This window comes from Puntigrus tetrazona, chromosome 1 (genome assembly GCF_018831695.1).
Source record: "Puntigrus tetrazona isolate hp1 chromosome 1, ASM1883169v1, whole genome shotgun sequence".
NCBI lineage: Eukaryota > Metazoa > Chordata > Actinopteri > Cypriniformes > Cyprinidae > Puntigrus > Puntigrus tetrazona.
In genome coordinates this window covers 27,701,338-27,719,573 of record NC_056699.1, presented here as the reverse complement: position 1 = coordinate 27,719,573, position 18,236 = coordinate 27,701,338, and the positions used below count along the sequence as shown (strand labels likewise).

Sequence of the window (18,236 nt, the reverse complement as noted above, 5' to 3'; positions counted from 1 at the left end):
TTTTTAACATTAGGCGTTTGTTCTTTAGTTTCTGTATGAACACCAGCTACTGGAGATTTTCTCAAGGCACCTTTTCTCAAGGTAAAGGTGTTGCTAAATTAAACCTTAAAAGTCAGGGGTAAGCTTTTAAAGGCAAGGCTCGCTTCATACACGGCGCTTTACGTAAAGCATAAAAACGAGGAATAAAAAAACAATAACAGAATGATCTAAAAATGATTTCAAATAGAATTTAAAAAAACGATTATGCATGAAAAGCTAGCATGCTACCTTGAAACGCTGTCATGTGACTCGCTCTGCGGCATAAGATGGACTTGAAAACAGAAAGTTTGGCCACACATGACCAGAGACGCAGGCAGAAGGTGTTTTTTCTTCATCAAAAGATAGCTGAGCTTTCTTTGTGTGTCGAGCTTTTTGTGTTCAGACAGGACGGGACGGGCGCTTTCTTCTCATACGTGCTGCGCTCAGCGCCGCTGGCATCCTATAAAAGACCACCCATCGATCAGTGTGAACAAGGGCAGAGCGTGGCTGACGGGGTCACCAGGGCTTCAGGAGACTAGGGAGGATTAAACATTAAAAGCGTCGTTCTAATGCACCAACTCTGATCTGAGAATCGTCAGGAAAACGTCACGTCACATGACAGATGTGTTTGACTTTCTTTCTTTTATATTCATTCATTCGTTCATTCATTTATTCTTCATTCAATTGGAATCGTTTATTATTGAATATTTTTTTAATATTCTATTGCATCCTAATCACTTATCATGCAATCATGCCATTTACATGCTCATTGATTATTCATGTATATTAGTCATTCACGTTATATTATATTATGCTTATTATACAAGGGCTGTTTGTCTGCATACACAATTCATCCACTAGAGAAAACCCTACAGCATTAAACGGCTTGAAGGTCAATCAGGTTTACTGTAGCAATTGCCTTTAATAGAAAAACCAAAACAAAAAAAACACACTGTTAATAAAATACAAAAATACTTTTGCATGCAAACACTGATACAGTACAGTACTGTACTTTTGATAAAAAAAAATAATTAAATGCTGATATGGCAATAAGTTAATATATACCATTACTTCTCAACATTAGTTTTTTTGCAGTAGAACACATACAGATATATAATAGTTTATTCTGAAAATATACTGAAAATAGCCAACTGGATTAAACAGAGGCAAATTTCTCAATTCAAATCTCTCACACACACACACACATGTTGGGTTTCCATGTTTTATGGGGACTTTCCATAGGTGTAATGCGTGTGTAATTTATACTGTACAGACTGTATGTGTTATTATACACCTAAACCTTACAGGAAACTATTGGCAATTTCAAATTGTCAAAAAATGTAATCCTGTATGGTTTATAAGCTTGTTTCCTCACGGAGACCTAAAAATGTACCGGTATTCCTTTCCTTGTGGAGATATTTGGTCCTCATAACATGATAGATACCAGGTGTGCACACACACACACACACACACACATAGAGCATTAAAAAAAAAGAAAGCTAAGACATCAGTCCAGGATAATAATAGTAATAGTAATTATCTCACAAGGGGGTCAAAGAGAACAAATGAACATTAATGTGGGTTAAAAAAATGTAGAGTAGCTGTGAACAGATGAGTTAATTATTAGCTATCAAACAGTCGCTCATTAAAGGCTTGAACGCAGGTGTTTTTGCTGGTCTCTAGCGCTCATTTGACGCTGCTGTAGATCACCGATACGTCTTCTACAGTCTGAACATTAGATTGCCTAAAACATAATAATAAAATAAAGAAATAATTAAAACCAGGAGCACAACAGTGTTAAAGCTCAGATCTGTGCTGGTTAAGTAGTTTTTTCCTCACCTCCCGGCAGCATCAGGCTGATGAACTCTTATATTATCATACTGACATTCATCATGTTCCGCTCTGTTCGTCTCTTTCTTTCGGTGATGTTGGACCGTTGCGTACTGGATGTCCTCGGAGTCTCTGGATTCAGGAGTCTTTCCTCTCAGTTTTCTGGGTTTCACACTGGCATACAGAGAGTCCCTGACTTTATCAGGTTCAGAAAGAGGCCTCTGTGACACGTCAGAATAGAGATCATCCTGAAATACAAGACCATATATAATAAAGACAAACTAATCAAGGAGCAGCTTGTCCACAGAACTGATGCTGATGGTTAAATGCTGGGGTTATCGTTTGTTTATTAGTAAAGCATAAGTTTTGTTTTCATTGAGTATTTATGTTTTTAGAAATAATGGAGGATTAATCGATACTAGACCTAGCTGTGTAGCTGTGGGCGTTCGGTTGACCTCTAAATGTAATGTAAAGCACAAGTATATTTCATTGATTCACAGAGTAGCGACGAAAAAGAGAATTTGATTTTAATTACAATTATTTATTCCTTACACTCCTTGCTATTGATTATACAGATAGACAAACTGTCACGTAAGAGGGTCTGAGGCGTGTGGATCCATATGCAGTCTTTTATTGAACAAAGGCATGGTCAAAACAGGCAGGCGTCAAACAGGAATATCGGAAACAAGGCAAACACAAAATCCAGAAACGGGCGAAGGTCAGGTCAGGCAGCAAACAATCAGAACAACGGAAGACAGGCAGGGTCAAAACTAGGGAAACCAGAAACAATAATCCAATAGCGATCTAACAACAACAGGCGAACAATGCAACCTGCAACTTGCTACAGTAGGAAGTAGCAGCAGAGGTAGTGATCGCAGATCACCAAGAGGTCAGGCTCCCTCTGCTGGCTTGGTGACATAGCCCCCCTCCTAGGAGCGACTCCTGGCGCTCCATAAAACAAACAAAACAAAACAACACTGGGAGCTTGGGAGGGGGTTCGGGAGGAGTCAGCAAACGGAGTCCAGGAGGAAGAGACGGAGGGAGGAGCCAGGAGAAGACAGGAGGAGTCTGGAGCGAGAGGCGATCCAGAGCCCAGCCATGAAGGTTATTGGTGGAGTCAACGGAGGGAGGAGCCATGGAGAGGTAGCGGTCATCAACCCCATGGGGCCGACCGACGGCGGCGGAGCAGGTGGTCGAGGAGACTGAGGTGGAGAGCTGAAGAGCCAGGGTGACACAGAGGCGCTGGAGGTCCTAGGCGACACTGCAGGCTTCGGCGACTGACGCGGAGACGGGGGACGAGAAGGACGCAGCGGAGCCAGAGCGACAGAGGACTGAGGTGGAGCCGGGGAGGGAGGAGCCTGACAGAGCCGGAGGGATGGAGGGACGAGGCGAAGCTGGAGGAGAGGAATCCTGAGGCGATGGATGGTCGACGACCGACCAAGGCGGAGCCGGAGAGATGATGGAGCCTTGTGGAGCTGGTGGACTGACGGAGCACGGTGGAGAGGAGGGAGCTAGAAGCCTAAGGGAAGCCGACGGGTCTACAAGCCGAGGTGGAGTCTGGGACTCGGAGGCGGGACGGTGAAGCGAGGATCAGGGGAGTAGCAGCAGAGGGAGTGATCGCAGATCACCCAGAGGTAAGCGCTCCTCTGCTGGCTTGGTGACACAAACTAATATATACACATTCAAACTGTAAAAATATGAATATTCACAACAAACTGAAAGAATACGTTACAATGTTTGAGTTTTTCTTTTTTCTTAGTTTTGTTTCTTAGTTTTACCGGTAAGATTAGTTTTCACCTGTTGTCTGAACAATTTACCTGCTTCGCTGCGGGATCTTCGGTTTTAACTCTTCTTCGTTTCCTTCTGTTAAAATTAAATGTAAAGAGAGAAAATATGAATTCTGTTTTTGAGGATTTCTAATAATGCAATATTAGCTATTTCTACTACTCTCAGGACAAAATTGAACTGTTTGTCGTGAATCAGTTGTTTTTTACTGAACTCACATTATAAACAGGATGATGATGACGATGATGATGATGATGAATAATCCTCCTCCAGATGCTGCTGTGATCACAATCACATTCTTACCGGCACCAGGATGAACTGAAAGATGAAGATGATGGTGATTAACAAACTGATGAATGATGTGAAGATACAGGAGTGTGTTAATAAAAGCTTCACCTGTGACAGAAACAGCGTCTGATCTCTGAGATCCGTGTTGATTGTGAGCCTCACAGTAGAAGCGTCCACTCTGTAGTGCACTGAAACTCTGTCCAGATCCAACAGATGAGCTTTGATTCTCCTTAAACCAGAAGAAGTTCAGAGCAGGTGGGTTTGAATCACTGCTGCAGATCAGAGTCACTGAATCTCCCTCCACTACTTCACCAGATCCAGTCATGAACACCGAGACGTTCCTGGGTGGGTCTGAAACAGACAAAAATCATATCAATAACAATCATATTAAAAAAATGTAAAAAATGTAATGTTACTGAACTCACTAACTCACACATGACATTTAAATTGACAGCTTCAGAGTATTTCACTCCATGTTCATTGATGGACTTGCACTTGTATTCTTCACTGTGATCAGATCTGATCTTTGAGATGTTGTAGATTCTTCCAGATCTCACAGTCTTTCTTCCTTTAATCCAGCTGATTTCTGCAGGTGGGTTTGAATCACTGCTGCAGATCAGAGTCACTGAATCTCCTCCACTATTTCAGATGGACTGATGGACACTGAGACGCTCTTTGGTGGGTCTAAAGCATAAAAACAGGTTAAATAAGGTTAAATAAGTAAATTAAATGAAGTTAACAAAAAGACAAGAAATCATGAGGCTATAAATATTTGAAATAAAGTGAATTGTTTTACTAGGTTCTGGATTCAATTTATAAACATACACTGCAGCATGTTAGATTTCACTGAGTTTCACTGAGAATGTGGTTTAAATGAAAACTCAACAGAGTTCTTGAAGGGAGATGAACATCTTAAAGATAGAAGTGCAGCAGTTTCTCAGCAGTGATGCTAGTTTTTATGAATCTGTCTGAGATGTAGTGAAGGACGATCAATCGACACACATTAGGAGAATAAATAAATAACTAGAGATGACTTTTGATGATTTGGGTCTCTACAGAAGAGACAGAAGGCCTTCAAAAAGAAGAAAAAACAGAACAGAAAGAGGACGAGAAGAAGACTGAGGAACTGCTGGAGACCGTGAGAGATCTGTTATTACTACACCAATATGAACGTGTTAAATGATTCTTGAGAAAAGTTAAGAGGTTTATTGAGATGAATGAATTCAAGTCAAAGATAAAGAACAGTCTTTACTTACACGTGACATTGAGATGAACCTCAGGAGAGATGTAAGTGTGTTCCTGTAGAGCACAGCTATATCTGCCTGCATCCTCTCTTCTGACTGACTGCAGCAGGAGTATATTGTTTCTGTCTCTTCTCTCAGTTAATGGCTGTGAGTTTCTGTACCAGATGAATGTTGCTCTGTCAGTCAGAGCGCAGCTGCTTTTACATGTCAGACGGACTGAATCTCCCTCTGTCACTCTCTCAGGAGACTCCACCTGAAGATCTGAACACAACACACACATTATATCATACACTGATTATTATTCAAGAAGAGAGAAACCTCATCAGAGTCACCTGTCACAGTAAGAGTCACTCCTGGTTCACCAAGCCATTTATTTTTATCAGTAGTGAATCTGAAACAGTACTCGTGTTCATCTTTCTGTGTCACATGACTCAGTCTCATGGTGCAGCTCTTCTGTTTATCTCCCAGATACTGAAGCCTCTGACTGTATTCAGGGTCCTCAGACAGATCTGGAGGCTCTACATCCTTTACAGGGTTTTTGGTCCAGAACACTTCCTCTATCTGATGTTCAGGAGGGTATGTATAAGTGCAGCTCATTATCACTGATGAGTGTTTTAGAGCACAGATGTGTGAAGAACTGTATCTCACAGACCAATCATCACTAGATACACCTGAAACACAGGATTCATCAGTTAAAAGATAAAAATGTTGTTTCATCAGTTACAACAGACATGAATATAGTTACAACGTATTTAAATATTGTATAATTTTTTTTAAAGGTACAGGAGGATATCTTGGAGAATGCTAAGTTTAGCCTGATAGCGCTGAACATGAATGTCCCGCCTCCTGTTCAAAGCCACGCCCCCTGAACGCTCTCTCTTTCAGAGACAACTACAGATAAATACAGATAAACACATTCAGACCACTTCACTTCATCACTTCACTTTATCACACACCCTGAGTAATGTGGTCAGTATCAGTCTTCTTTGCTAGTTTCAACCTGACGCAGTTAGCATTTTCTCGTATTGAGCCACGTTGTTTAAATAGAATTTGTGCGCTGATCTGAAATCGAGTTTTATTCAGGTGCAATTTTGTTGCATTGCTATTTTGAGGAAAATAGACTGCGTCATTAAAACCTGGTCTAAAGTCAATGGGCAGTAGTTTTTAGCGTGTTAGTATAGACAAGTCCACAATGTGTGTAGACCCTGCTCTGGATTTCTTGTGTGTTGAGTGTTTGTGATGTGAATGTTAAAGAGACTCACCGGGAATCATGAGCAGAAAGATCAGAGGAAGACGAGGAGCCATTCTGACCGACATCAGCAGAAAATACATCTATAATACAGCATTGATCAACACTTACAGTCATAACTTGTACTCTATGTACATATTCTCCAGTTGAATAATACAGCATATGACGGTCAGGTATGTTTTGAAGGATATCATCTGGTTATAAACTGGTTATAAACTGGTTCTGATCTGGAGCTAGTTGTTCAAACTTCTCAACATGACTAGATGCATGCTTTAAAACATACCTGAGCAGCATATGCTCTTTCTTCAACACGGTTAACATTTCTCATATTAAAGAAAAATAATCATCAGTTTCTATTGAAGTAAGAGTGTGTTCATCTCACCGTGTTGAAGCTCAGATCAACTGCAGCCAAATGACTGAATGTTTTAACACACGCTCTTATAGCTCTAGACTGATTGTGGTTAACACTGTTTAATGACCAGCAGTGGAAACTATCACCCCATCCCATCAAGAGCACTACAACAGTATCTAAAACTACACTAAAATCATCAAATAGTGAATAAAAGTTATAATAGTGATTTACAGCTAATGCACATCAAAGGCCTTTTGAAAATGAACCATGGTTTTACTGTAGTAGAAGTGATGTGATGTATATAAGCACAGTTTTAATACAAAGTCCATGTTTTGTGCTTCATTTGTGCTTACCGTGGTTTAACTGTAGTAACCGTGTTATTTATTTATTGTTTATTTGTAGTAAAACCGTGGTTGTAGTTTTGTACGGTTGTTGATGTCACGAGCGGGAGATGGTTTCCTCTGCTTGTAGTTTAAAGGCTCGTACAAAAACATCACAAATAAAACCAAGTTTAACTGTGTCGCTCAGGACGGGTCAGATGATCTCCGGGACGGGCCAAAATGGCCGACCACTGCTCTGTGTGTGTGTGTGTGTGTGTGTTCATTGCTCTGTGTGTGTGTGTGCGTGTGTGTGTTCACTGCTCTGTGTGTGCGTGTGTGTGTGTGTGTGTGTGTGTTCACTGCTCTGTGTGTGTGTGTGTGTGTGTGTGTGTGTTCACTGCTCTGTGTGTGTGTGTGTGTGTGTGTGTGTGTGTGTGTTCACTGCTCTGTGTGTGTGTGTGTGTGTGTGTGTGTGTGTGTTCACTGCTCTGTGTGTGTGTGTGTGTGTGTGTGTGTGTGTTCACTGCTCTGTGTGTGTGTGTGTGTGTGTGTGTTCACTGCTCTGTGTGTGCGTGTGTGTGTGTGTGTGTTCACTGCTCTGTGTGTGTGTGTGTGTGTGTGTGTTTAGTCACTATGTCATCAGTGTGAATGATCAGAGAATGTTGCAGAAATAAACACAGAGAGCAGAAGCGTGAGAACGGAGCAAAGAAATCAGTCATAAACAGCATGCTGGGACATCAAAGAATTAAACACACGACAGATAAGATCCTCAAGATAATCAGTGTTGAGTTAAAGACTAATAATGTGAGTTTATCAGCTCTATTCAAATCTACTATTAGTATGTTCTTTTAAACTAAAAATAAGAAACTACACTTTTAGACAAATTCTTATGTGGTTTTCAGAAATGGTCTCAGAAATATCCCTAAAATGACATTATTATACTTGACTTATACTTAAAGAGCTAAGTCTCTATTAGAGCTATGTTTGTGCTCCTAGAGTCAGTGTTTTCATTGTTATATGGTAGGGGGCGCTAGCGCTAGTCTTCTGGACTGAACTTACAAAAACAAACACACACTCAGTTTACTTCACTGTTTCTAAATATGAAATGAAGTGCTTACAATGTGCCTTTAAAAGGAGTGAAATAGCATGAAAACATTAAGCACATAAGAATAAAACACACCCTATGCTAGTAGTGGCTAGTAGATACAACCCTCTAAAATGTCATATTCATACACCAGACGCAAACGTTTCACAAATCTAATAATAATCTTCGTTTGACTGCTGTGAGGAAGTTAGACAAGATGATCAGGTGATGATTGTGGTTTTTCGTGATCATCTTCATTTGACCTGAATCACTGAACAGAGATTAATCCCTGAGTTATGTTTCTAAAACACATAACTAAAAAAACTATAAGAGGAGGGTGTTGTTTTAGACACACAGATATCAAGCGTCCTTTTGAGAGAGATTACCCAATCAGTATTTGTTAGCATTTTAAATGGGTTTCTATAAATCTGGATATTTCTAGCTTCATTTGAACAAGTCGTTTGTTTAGTGACTTTTATGATTTTTGCAGTGTTTTTTTTTTATTCAGTCCAGAAGATGTGCACAAGAATTAAACAACTGGAGCAGTATGAGCATCAAAGTTTCAGCATCAAACCCTTCCTGAATGAAGTAGAGTAGAGAAGTAGAGATGGTAACAATACCAAGGTTACATGTTGACTTCTTTACTACCGGTTTAACCGTCTACTAAGCCTATGTTATTCAGATCAAATATCATGTTTTCAATCACCCCCAAATGTAGACTCTACGATCAATTTCATGAATTCAATCAACTATCTGAGAATTTCCGTCTTTCTTTAAACCACTTGACTTTCCTGCCAGCTTTGAGTTTGGTTTCTTTTTCCTCAAAATTGGCCTCACTCCGATGATCTGAAACTCAGACCGCCCCTTACAAAGATAGCAGTAGTACACACACACACACACACACACACACACACACACACCACACACACACACACACACACACACACACCACACACACACACACACACACACACACACACACACACACACACACACACACACACACACACACACACACACACACACACACACACACACACACACACACACACACACACACACACACACACACACACACACACACACACACACACACACACACACACACACACACACACACACACACACACACACACACACACACACACACACACACACACACACACGTATTTCTTACATATCCTCCAACTACATTAACTATGATAAGGCTGATATTAAAATCTATTTATTGAATAATACGTCACATGATGTCCTCAGTCTTTCCTTCCTGTAACTGAATATAAATAAATATGTATACATAATTAGTTTTGACCAGGCGTTTTTATCTCATACTTTTTTGTAGACTGTTACGATCCAGAAAAGAGAGACATTGTCAGAATAGTTCATCTGACTTTCAACCATAATGTTGGATACTTTTTGTTTAAAGTAAAATAAATTATGAAAGAAATAAAGAAATATTTAACAAATTAAATTGCTTTATTCACAAATCCAAATATTGTGAAAACAGTCCATAGTACCGTCTACTGTATTCATCCACCAATCAAAAAACAATAAAAATCATAAATCATAGTTTAGCATTTCAACACATTATGAATATGAGTCAGAAATTGTTAGCTGCATAGCTATGTTTATCATGTTAGTAAACATTTGACATTATTAACTAGCATTTTACAGTAAGCCACTGATAATGCTAAAAAAATGCTACTTAACCTTTGCACGTCTTAATTTTTTCCCCTCAAAAATGCAATTTTACATAAAGCCTTTTTAAACCGTGCAGCAAGCATTTTAAAATATCTTGATGAAAATAACTAGATGAAGACTAAACCAATGAAGGAACAGAAAGACGAACAGAAGTGTAGCTTTTGATTTCTACAAAGACCCACGACTCTTTGGTCAAGATGGACAACGTGGCTGCCATTGTTTGAGCAATTAACCAATCGACAACCGACCAGTTAAGAGTTAAACACAGGCTTCGTGTCCGCTGCTCTGATCACTCAACTGATGCTGCTGTAAATCGCATCTGATTGCCTAAAACAAAATAAATAATAAAAATCAGACCAAACAGAAACACAGACGTTATGTTATTTGTGTTTTTTCTCACCTCATGGCATCACCGAGCTGAGCTGGAGCATCACTGGCTTCATCAGGTTCAGAAAGAGGCTCTGAATCTCTACGTGACTCGTCAGAATAGATATCATTCTGAAATACAAGACAGACAAACGCTCTATATTTCAATCTTCAGCGTAATACTGTGCTTCTCACGTGTTGCCGGTGTTCTGGTGTTGTACTCAAGAATCCAGCATCAGTCTCTGGGTCATTAGAAGTGAATTAAATGAATTAAAATCAAACTGACCAGGACGGGGCAGCCTGAATTAGCTCTAATCTGGACAAATCACGTGAATACAAGCTGAGTCGGTCTGAGCTGTGAGTGTGTGTCAGGTGGGAAGATTATATTTGATTATCACCGATTTAAAACTCTTCATAATGAAAGCAACGCCTTTAAATGAAAAGAAGCCGAATTTTATAATCAGACATATATATTTTAAATGTTTCTCTTTCAAGACTTGGTTCCTCTTCTGGTGAAATCAGCTGCTGAGAATAAACATATGACAGGACTTTCCACCTCTGAATAAGATAAAGACTGATTGATTGATTGATTGATTGATTGATTGATTGATTGATTGATTGTGTCTAAATGATTTACCTCTTTCATTATGAGATCTTCAGTTTTAACAGCCTTTTGTTTCCTCCTGTGATAATCACAAATTAACAAACGTTTATGTAGAGAAAACATCATTCTTTAGAATTACACGTTTGAACCTTTTTTTACTATATCCGAACGAAAGTGAACAAACATAATTCTTGAAGGTTTTTTTTTTTTTTTTTCTTCTGAGCTCACATTACAAAAAGGATGATGATGATGATGATGATGATGATGATGAATAATCCTCCTCCAGATGCTGCTGTGATCACAATCACATTCTTACCGTCACCAGGATGAACTGAAAGATGAAGATGATGGTGATTAACAAACTGATGAATGATGTGAAGATACAGGAGTGTGTTAATAAAAGCTTCACCTGTGACAGAAACAGCGTCTGATCTCTGAGATCCGTGTTGATTGTGAGCCTCACAGTAGAAGCGTCCACTCTGTAGTGCACTGAAACTCTGTCCAGATCCAACAGATGAGCTTTGATTCTCCTTAAACCAGAAGAAGTTCAGAGCAGGTGGGTTTGAATCACTGCTGCAGATCAGAGTCACTGAATCTCCCTCCACTATTTCACCAGATCCATTCATGAACACCGAGACGTTCCTGGGTGGGTCTAAAAAGGATGAAAATGTAAACTCTGTAAATATTAGAAAATACTGAATTTGAATGTGAATAATGTGCAGACAATCATTAACTCACACATGATGTTTAAAGTCACAGCTTCAGAGTATTTCTCTCCATGTTTATTTCTGGACTTGCACTTGTATTCTTCTCTGTGATCAGATCTGATCTTTGAGATGTTGTAGATTCTTCCAGATCCTACAGTTGTTCCTCCTTTAATCCAGCTGATTTCTGCAGGTGGGTTTGAATCACTGCTGCAGATCAGAGTCACTGAATCTCCCTCCAATATTTCAGATGGACTGATGGACACCACTACATTCCTTGGAGCATCTAAAATAGAAAGAATCATAGTTGTCTATAATAAACAGTGATACAACTCATTGGATCTTGCGAGTCTATTGTCAGTTCCTGCACCATCGCCACTTACACATCACATTCAGCATCACAGCATCAGAGTCTTTCTCTCCATGTTTATTTCTGGACTTGCACTTGTATTCTTCTCTGTGATCAGATCTGATCTTTGAGATGTTGTAGATTCTTCCAGATCTCACAGTCTTTCTTCCTTTAATCCAGCTGATTTCTGCAGGTGGGTTTGAATCACTGCTGCAGATCAAGTCACTGAATCTCCCTCCAATATTTCAGATGGACTGATGGACACTGAGACACTCTTTGGTGGGTCTATCACAAATAAATAAAATCATAAAATGTAAAACCTGATCTTGTATCACAGCAAAAAGTCAATTGTTAAATTAAGTCTCCGGGAGTTTATTTAAGTTCACACTAGAGAGTGTCAAATTAACAGAGGTGGAAAATCTTTAAAAAGAGTAAAAGTCTTTCCGTATTTTTGTTTTAGACATGTCTGGACCAAAAAGTGGCTTGTTTGTCTCTTGAAAGGAATGACTTGGTTCCTCTGGTGAAATCAGCTGCTGAGTTCATGGGTGAAACAATGAGTAACTAATAACAGAATTATCTTTTTTGGGTGAACTATCACTAATATTGTTTTCTCCTAAAGAAAAACCAGATGTCAAAAGTGGAGCATTTCACTCAACTATGAGTCTGTAGGGATGTTTTATTAATAACAGCCCTGTCTTTGTAAAATAGTTTCCTGTGTATTTGAAAATGTTATGAATCTTGACTTTCACTGTGAACTTTATCTTTTGAACAGTATTTGCTTCAACAGCAATATTGTAGATGTACCTGCTCATGTCTTCTTGTTGCTGTTTAAAACTAAAACTATTTTGTCCCTCAACTGTTAAATTTTCAATTACAACAACAAAAAAAAATAAATTCATACTCACACGTGACATTGAGATGAACCTCAGGAGAGATGTAAGTGTGTTCCTGTAGAGCACAGCTACATCTGCCTGCATCCTCTCTTCTGACTGACTGCAGCAGGAGTATATTGTTTCTGTCTCTTCTCTCAGTTAATGGCTGTGAGTTTCTGTACCAGATGAATGTTGCTCTGTCAGTCAGAGCGCAGCTGCTTTTACATGTCAGACGGACTGAATCTCCCTCTGTCACTCTCTCAGGAGACTCCACCTGAAGATCTGAACACAACACACACATTATATCATACACTGATTATTATTCAAGAAGAGAGAAACCTCATCAGAGTCACCTGTCACAGTAAGAGTCACTCCTGAACGACCAGTCCATTTCATATCCTTATCAGTAGTGAATCTGAAATAGTACTTGTGTTCATCTTTCTGTGTCACATGACTCAGTCTCATGGTGCAGTTCTTCTGTTTATCTCCCAGATACTGAAACCTCTGTCTGTATTCAAGGTCCTTAGACAGATCTGGAGGCTCTACATCCTTTACCAGGTTTTTGGTCCAGAACACTTTCTTGATCTGATGTCCAGGAGGGTATGTATAAGTGCATCTCATTATCACTGATGAGTGTTTTAGAGCACAGATGTGTGAAGAACTGTATCTCACAGACCAATCATCACTAGATACACCTGAAACACAGGATTCATCAGGATATATATATATATATTTTTTTTTTTAATTTATGAAAAAATAAATTACTTTTATTATTAAAATGTATTTCTTTGGGTTACAACAGACATATAATGATGCTTTTTTCCTACATAAAAACAGCAGAGTTGTAAAGTCCAGAGGTCTCATTTATAAAATGCTGGACAGAAACCATCCTAAATGTGATCTTACGATCATTTCTACGGCATGTTTTTATGTGATTTACAGAAAAAACATACAAACAGAAATCTATGAATCACAAATGATCTTTAACTTGCAAACAAATGAAAGGTTTCAGCTCTCTGCTTGTAAATGACTCCTAATTAATCTAATTTTCATATGAAACATAACTTTGAGCAGCGAGAAGCAAGGGCCAGACCCAGGACTTGAACACAGGTCTCTAGTGTCGTAGTCTAATGCTACGAATCAGAGGCGTGAATCAATTACAGAATCAGAGAAATTCAAAAGAACTTACAGATAAGCAAAAAAGACACCAGCAAACAAAAATAACAAAAAGAGAGCCACTTAAATAGAGAAGCTAACTAGACAGAGCTGGAACTAATAAGAAAAAGTAAAAGAAACAAAGGGAAAATAGAAGCCATCAAGTGGCACTGAAGATAACAGAACCTGACAACAAGAAAAGCTTACATTTACACAAAACCTGTAATACTCTGACAATAAAAAGTGTGTACATGTGCAGCATGTGTGTGTGTGTGTGTGTGTGTGTGTGTTTGTTTGTCTATCTTTGAGATAAAGGAGAAGGAGAGACTCACCGTGAATCATGAGCAGAAAGATCAGAGGAAGACGAGGAGCCATTCTGACCGACATCAGCAGAAAATACATCTATAATACAGCATTGATCAACACTTACAGTCAACTCAAATAAATGTGTGTTCACCACTGAACATCAGTGTGAATGACTTCATGGGTTTAGACACATAAGATATGAAATGCAGGCTAGTAAATATCAATAAAGCTTTGATTTTGCCTGTATGGACGAAAACATCACGGAAATCCCAGCTACATTTTATAAACATACACTCTTAAAACAGATGTGTTAATAACAACAGACGTGTGTGTGTAGTGTTAAGGACAACACATTTTGTGTTTAACTCAATTAACCAGTGTGTAATTCTTAACTCAGGCAGTGTGTGAAAATGTATCACGCTGATGTGGGATTCATAACCAGAAGGCAATATAAAAAAAATAAAAACACTGCTAGGTTTGCTCAAAGTCAGTCTTCAGATGGAATTTGAATACTGACCATTAATAATACAAAAGTAGTGCACAAGCTCTGTTAGAATCAACAGCATCAACCCCGCTTGAAATGTAGCTGCAGAAAAAGCAGCTTCTATTTTGGACAGTGTCAAATCTAACCCACTACTTGATGACGGCACCAGTATCATAGTGTTTTCTTGAATGTGTTTTGCAAAAAAACAAAAACACTTTTTGAAAGTTTAGGGTCAGCAGCCCAACTAAAGCAAAACTAAAGCAGTAAGGATGATATTTTGTGAAATAAAACTAAATCTAACCCTCTGTTCATTTGCATTAAGAGTTTTTGTCTGACAGAAATGAAGTCAAACTGGTTCAGTGTTCCTTTAACACTATGTATTGTGGGATCAAACACAAACGGAGTTAATCTAAAGGTTCTCCACATAACGTCCTCAACTATTTAAAGATCTCCACATCTTGATCATCTCAGGAGGTGTTCAGTGAACATCATTGACACCAGAGGGACGCTCTGAGAAACATTTCAATGCTCTGCAAAATCAATTAAACTTGATATATATTTGAATATATATTCATATTCATATTCATATTCATGGTTCAAATGCTCTGAAAAGAGAGAAAGTATCACCGCTTATAATCATAACTTGTACTTCATCACACTATATAACATTAATTTATGACATGTATGATATTTGAGCAATACTCATCTGTTTTAAATGAAGTGTTGATCTTACCGTGTTGAAGCTCATCAGATCAACAGCTAAAAGACTGTTTTAACACATGCTCTTCAGCTCTGGATTGACGTACTGATTGTGGTTAACACTGCTTTTAATACCCAGCCGTTTAGTTCCCCGCCTCCGTCAGCATTAGTAGTCTAAAACTAAACTAAAATTAAATGCGATACAATTTTTTTTTAATAATTGCGATTTACAACAGTCTGTACAGTATAAGAACCATTTCATGGAGAGTCCCTGTAATACATGGAAACACAACGTGTGTGTGTGTGTGTGTGTGTGTGTGTGTGCTTGCATGTGTGTGTGTGTGTGTGTGTTTTGCAATGCGTGTGAGCATGTGTGTATGCGCACTTGGCCAAACATCATGCCATTTTAAAAGAAAGCGCTTGCATCCACCTCTGAACATCAGTGTGAATGACTTCATGGGTTTAGACAGAGGATATCACAGAAATAAACACAGAGAGACAGAAGCGTGAGAAAATAGTCATAAACAACATGCTGGGACATCAAAATATTACACACGACAGATAAGATCATCACGATAATAAGTGTTGAGTTAAAGACATTTGAATTGTTGTTGTTGAGTTTCTATTTGTCTCTTATTTTCTGTTCTTCTGTGATTCGTTTTGTTAATGGTCTTGAGATGACATTTTTAATATACTGTAACATCCAGACAGCAGAGGAGCCCTCTCCCGATTACTGACTCGAGCCGCTCCTCTATCACCACTTCCTGTTTGTTGCTATTTAACCGTGAAGTATTGCCAGCCTGTCTGCCTTACCGAGTGTTTTCCCATTGTGCTATTGACTATCATTGTGTATGACCATTGCTTGCTTTATCGACTCACGGCTTCACGGATCTTCTTTATTTGTTACGTTAACCGATCTCTATTGAACTTTGTTATTGACCTTTGCCTTCCTTCGACTTTGCCCACGGATATCCCTTTGTGTATGTTTGCCTTCCGGACTGATATTACTGTTGCCAACCCTTGCTTGTCTTTGTCCATTCTCATCTGTGTGTGTGTTTCTAATAAACATCTGCAAATGGAATCGCAGTCGGCTTCCGCCTCCTCCTTACAGAATACTTCGCCAGACCAGACTCCAGCGGATGTAACACACATGCAACGATTAATGGCATACCAGGAGGAGCTATTGAAAGGTTACCAGTCCCAATTGAATCAACTGCAGTCGGTGAACGAACACCTCACCCAGTACATTCGGAATCTACCACCTACTACGTCTTCTACGGTAAACCTTGCCTTACCCGAAAAGTTTGACGGTTCTGCTGAACGATGCAAAGGTTTCATTTGCCAGGTCAGGCTGTATTTGGAGTTTCAGCATGGTAGATTCAACAATGAAGAAACCAAGTGTGCATTTATCATGACGCTACTGACAGGAAGAGCAATTGACTGGGCGACTGCAGTTTGGGATACAGATCCCCACATCAAGACATCAGCTAATTATTTTTTACAGATGCTACGAGAGGTGTTTGAATATCCTGAAGGGGGCAAGGATATCTCAACACAGCTGATGGATCTGTCCCAGGGTAAACGCATTGCTGCTGATCATGCTATTGAGTTCCGGACGCTCGCTGCTCAAAGCGGCTGGAATGATATCGCACTCAAGGCGACTTTCAAGCGGAGTCTCACGGCAGAATTACAGACGGAATTGGCGTGTAAAGGTGAGGACTTATCCTTTTCTGATCTCGTCAACTTAACTATCCGTATTGACAATCTTAAGCGCCAGGTACCACAAAGTAAAGCGCCGTCTAAGATCACGAGCCAGGAAAAGGATCAAGTACGACACGAGTTAATGGGGAGACCGGAACCCATGCAAGTAGACTCCCAACGTGTCTCTATTGAAGAACGCGAGCGCCGGCGTCGTCTTCAACTATGCTTTTACTGTGGAGAAGGAAAACATTATCAGGCTGACTGTCCTCACAGACCCACCACCGCCAACCAGGTAAATATGGATCATTTTTACATGCTCAGCAACAAGGCTGAGCATGTAAAAATGCTGTTACTATCATGCTTAGAATAAACAATGTAAATGTTATGTTGACCGCAATGGTTGACTCTGGCGCGGCCTTGAACATCATCAGTCGTGAGGTAGTTGAAAAGTATCACATTCCTTCTCAACCCTGTGAATCTGTTTTAAGGATTAAGACCATTAATGACGATGACATCGGAAGGGGTGTTTCTCATAGAACCAGGACTCTTACTCTCCAGGTTGGCATGTTCCACAAGGAAGCCATTACGTTCTATATTGTTGATTCATCCAAGTATGAAGTAATCCTCGGATTCCCCTGGCTCTCTGTACACGACCCAACTATATCCTGGGGTAGAGGTGAGTTAACGCACACTTGTATTAACAGATGCTTCGCTGTATCACCAAGGAACTGCCTCACCACCAGTATAGAGAGTCCAGATGATCAAAGGAGAGTCAAGATACCAGTATGCTACAGTCAACTTTCAGAAGTGTTTAGCAAATCAAGGGCAACAGAATTACCACCTCACCGACCATGGGACTGGGCGATTGACCTCCTACCTAACGCCATGCCACCCAAAAGCAGTGGCCTCAACCCACTACTGTCAAGGAGCTACAACGGTTTCTAGGGTTTTACAAATTTCTACAGACGCTTTATCCAAAACTATAGTACCGCTGCTGCACCACTAACCTCTCTTAAAGGGAAAGCCGTCCAATATGAGATGGAATGAGGGAGCAATTAAGGCGTTTTCCTACCTCAAGGAACGTTTCACCACAGCCCCAGTTCTCAAACATCCTGATCCTGAACT

At 39.6% G+C, this 18,236-nt stretch overlaps 2 pseudogenes; both read right to left on the bottom strand.

The window, feature by feature from the left end:
• LOC122353012 overlaps positions 1 to 6,513 on the bottom strand; it is a 56,026-nt pseudogene extending 49,513 nt beyond the window's left edge.
• Positions 6,514 to 9,684: 3,171 nt separating this feature from the next.
• On the bottom strand, positions 9,685 to 14,356 carry LOC122353021 (annotated as a pseudogene).
• Between the last annotated feature and the right edge of the window lie 3,880 nt (positions 14,357 to 18,236).